This window comes from Crocodylus porosus, unplaced genomic scaffold (assembly GCF_001723895.1).
Source record: "Crocodylus porosus isolate Cpor-Errol unplaced genomic scaffold, CroPor_comp1, whole genome shotgun sequence".
Classification (NCBI taxonomy): domain Eukaryota; kingdom Metazoa; phylum Chordata; order Crocodylia; family Crocodylidae; genus Crocodylus; species Crocodylus porosus.
In genome coordinates, this window is record NW_017728931.1 from 98,202,549 (window position 1) to 98,206,621 (window position 4,073).

The window sequence follows — 4,073 nt, forward strand, 5'->3', positions numbered from 1 at the left end:
AAGGAAGCGGCGGCGGCGGCAGCAGCAGAAGGGGAGATGCCGCCACAGCCCCTCCTGCTCCTGCCGCTGTGAGCTTCCCCCTCTCGAGCAGGAGGGGACCCCGCGGTGCCGGGAGGAGGAGGGAGCGGGACAGTGGCCGCGCTCGGGGACATGCTGAGGTAATGGCGAGCAGTTGCTCTGGCTGCAGCACGCGGGGCTCCCGCCCTGGGGACTCCGGGGGAGGGGGGAGCCCGCGCTCCGGGGTTGCCAGCGCCCGGGCCCCGCGTGTTCGCGGCGGGGGGGGCTGCCGCACAGTCGCCAAGTTGTTGCTTCCTCTTTGCTGTCCCCTCCCCAGCTCCTCGCCCTCGCGCCCCGGGCGGGGGGTTCTGCATAAAGCACATTAAAAGAAAAGTCCTTTAATTTGTTTGTTCCTCCAGGGTCGCGTGCTAGGGGGGTGCGAGCTCTGGAGTCCTCCGGGAGAGAGCTGGCAGATGTCCCAAGTGAGGGAGCCTCTTCCTTCAGGGCCTGAAGGGCCGGCGCGAGCAGCTCCGGCTGCGAGCAGCTTTTTGATCTCCCTCCCTCGAGGTAAGTTCCTGTAGAGTTTCTTTGTAGCGGTTGCGCCTTTTTATTTCAATGATGCGTTTACCGATTTATTGGGTGTGGGGTTTTGTTTTGGTTTTTTTTTTAAACTCCTCTCTGGCATGGTTGGTGAACTTAGTCGCTGCCACTTTCTTCTGCAAATGCTTCTCTCTGCAGCAAAGCAGAAAGCTCCCACCCCCAGTGAAATCAGGGGGCATTGGGAGAGATGCATACATACTACTGCTTGAACAGGACTCCCCACCCTGACTGCTCAAGCCTGGGTTTTGGTTTGTTCCTTTTTCTGTGTTTGTAAGCACTTCTGCAGCGCCCCTCAAATTCCTAAACATGTCCTTACAGTACATTGAGGAATGCAGGAGCATGGACTTTGCTTAGGTTGGAGGTCAGTTTTGCTGTTTTTGTCTGATCCAATTTCTGGTCTTTATTGGCTAGCTTTGCATCCATTCTTTAAGTGGATTTTAGAAATTACTTTTGCTGAGGGCAAAAGTCTCTGAACAAACATTTAATTTAGCACCAAATAAGTTGGTTTGAAGACCTCCTCCCCCTCAAAACTTCTGGACAAATAAGTTTGACAAGGCAGTTATCTATTTCTCTTGAGATAACACATGCACTGTATGTTCACTTACTGTACATAGTTATGGTGTGTGGCAATCAGGCAATGTCTTTTTTTCTTTTACAGCTGGCAGTTTTGATCTCAAGAATTCTGATAGTGATATAAAAAGAAATAAGTCTCTGAAGAATAGAAAGAAGAAACTAATTTCAAGTTGTAACTTTATACATAGCTGGTAACTGAAACACAGCATGGTAACACAGTTGCACAATTGTATAATGAGGCTACAGTCTCTTTTTTTGGCAACTTCTTTGAATCCATAGCTCCATGAAATCAAAGTTGAAGCCTCATTTGAGAAACCAGAAAGTATCCGTAGCTAAAGAAAAATGTTCTGGCATGGAGAAATGTTACATTGGCTTATACTCATCTTATTGTTTTCTTGTCCTAGAGAGTGACTCATAACTTCTAAACAGAAAAAAATAAAAATGATTAGATACAGAAGATTAAGCACGCAGAACTGTGAAGTTAGAACCTTGTTTTTGCCAGAACAACCAGAATTTATAATCCATATTCATTTTCAACAAACTTATTTTTGTTGCGTATAAAGTGGTGCATGATCAAATGCCCGTTCTTGTTAAACTTTGCATGTAGGCCATGCATAAAAAAATTACTGAAGTTTTAGTAAGTGCATTCATTCATTTGGGAAAATAGCTTTAATTTTAAAATGTATGGCTTTAAATTGGGTTTTTAAGTATGAAATAAATTAGTTTTTTCCATGACAAGAAAACAAATTATGTTTCAGAAATTGTCGTGGCATCTACTTTGATGTGCAGGCACATGCATGTATCTCCCTGAAATACAGAGATACAGGATTCATATTATAAAGAAACAATGGTTTTCTAAGCAGTTGGTAAGATACTGACTTGGGTTTGATCACTAGCTAGGTCCCTGCAAAAACTTAAATACTTGGTCAACATTACAAATACAAAAAATTCAGTTGAAGCATAGCTGTTTGTCTATCTTCAACTTTAACATATATGGTATATTTTTGTTCTAACTGAGTATCAACTTCATTAGTACTTGTGGATGTTTGTTACTTTCCTGTAGCTTAAATCTGTGGAGGGGGGTGGTGAAGGGAGGAAGTCTGGAAAGAGGAAGAGGTGAGTTCATAACATTTCCAATCATTATTCCAGAACTTCAGCTGTCAAATTTTCAGTATGTGGTTACAATGCAAGGTAGTCCAGATATTCCAGAACAGAAAACTTAGAAAAAAGTGTTCAGAACTTTCACCTTTACAAATGTTATTGTTCTGTTGTACAGAAACTTATTACAGCATGTTCTATGTACATGCATAGGCTGGGGGCCCACTTATCCAAACTGTAAAGAATACTCATGGAATACAGAGCTTTACCAGTATTGTAGTATTAACAGTCCCCAAACTGGCTCCCCTCATTTTTCAAGGCTTCTAATAGCAGACATGACAGTGACTATGAGCAAAGTGAGAGCGTAGTCACTTTTGGGGCTGCTATTACCACAGTCTTGACAGTGCTGTGCAGTTAATAAGCATCACTTATATCGCTGTCAGTGCTCTGGTAGTCGCAGTACAGAAACTGGCTAGTTCCATCACTTGCAAGACTTCTAATAATCAGTTTCAAGACTCTTATTAGAAGTCTTGAAAATAAGGGGAGCTAGTTGGTTTCATGGCTACTTAGGTCCCCTGGTTTTCAAGGCTTCTAATAGCAGTACCTTGATAGCTGCTTCCCCTTCACTGCTTCTCGCACATATAGAGGGAATAGGATTAGTTACTAAGGCAGCAAATACAGCTAGAGGTAATGTGCAGTTAATGGGAATACAATAAAGATGCTAAGATGTTTATAAACTTGAAAAGTGTATGCACTTAAGACGCATGAACATAACAGGAGTTTGTTACTCTGTAAACTGTTAGGAAATGAACTGGGACCAGAGTTGTCTTAATGCACTTATCTGGTATGCATATAAGTGGAATATGCTGTATTGAATCTCAGGATGAGAAAAATGAGGCCCATGGTCACAAACCCATTCTGGTACCTAACTTCTGTTTTGTATGCATAAATTCCATTACAATTATCTGAAACAAAGTCTGTTAGCTCTTGACACCTTCAATTTAGTTGCTTTCATTTAGGCTTCAGGATACTTAACAATTAAGTCTCTGGTTGTAAGAATGTGATTCAAAGAGAGGAAGTTAGGGATTCAGGCTCTGTATACAATCAGTGGGACGGTTGGTGTCTCTGAAGGGTGTTGCAGGGAGTCACCTAGACAGGAAACAATGCAGAGAGGTGTTCTTGAATACCTGGGATTCTAGGCACCCAAATTAAGGATGCACATTTGGTGCCCACCTTCAGGATCCAGAGCATAAAGACCTTTCAGAGGGTAGCCTAGTGGTAGTAGTGGTGGTGTCCATTTTTTACATAATACCACTTACCCAGTGAGTCACTGAACTCTAGTCCCTCCATAGCTTGAGGATATTCAAACCTGTATTTCCTACCACAAGACTGCAGAAGAGTCTGAGTGGAAGTGCACTGCATCTTTCATGATTGAGCTATGAGAACAAGCAAGAAGGAGTATGACTCCTACAGGTCATTGGTGAGGGCAGTAAGCTGGGTTGATGTGTGTGGGGAGCAGTGGGGCATATCCTGGGTTTTGGATCTGGCTCCTAGGAAGACCTTTTTTATTATTGTATGTTCTGTATTTTACATTAGACCGTCATTGGATAAAACCAAGAAATAATTCTTATCCTAAGTTTTAATTTATAGTTTCATAGTTTCATAGACATTAGGGCTGTAAGGGACCTCGGGAGATCATCGAGTCCAGCCTCCTGCCCAAAGGGCAGGAAGTCAGCTGGAGTCATAGGATCCCAGCAAGATAAGCATCCAATTTGCTCTTGAAGGTGTTCAATGTAGGTGCTTGA

The 4,073-nt window shown here is 43.0% G+C and overlaps 1 protein-coding gene and 1 long non-coding RNA gene across 4 annotated transcripts in view; both read left to right on the forward strand.

Annotated features, from left to right (window-relative positions):
* MDFIC (MyoD family inhibitor domain containing) overlaps window positions 1-4,073 on the forward strand; it is a 96,415-nt gene that overhangs the window by 67,554 nt on the left and 24,788 nt on the right. The gene's annotated exons all lie outside the window — the stretch shown is intronic.
* On the forward strand, window positions 10-1,715 carry LOC109315614. Of its 3 annotated transcripts, none has more exons than XR_002102557.1 (4): window positions 10-158; window positions 417-564; window positions 873-958; window positions 1,256-1,715. It is a non-coding gene; the product is annotated as an uncharacterized LOC109315614 (long non-coding RNA). The 3 variants fall into 3 exon arrangements; XR_002102558.1 differs by having other exon boundaries at window positions 916-958; XR_002102556.1 differs by lacking the exon at window positions 873-958.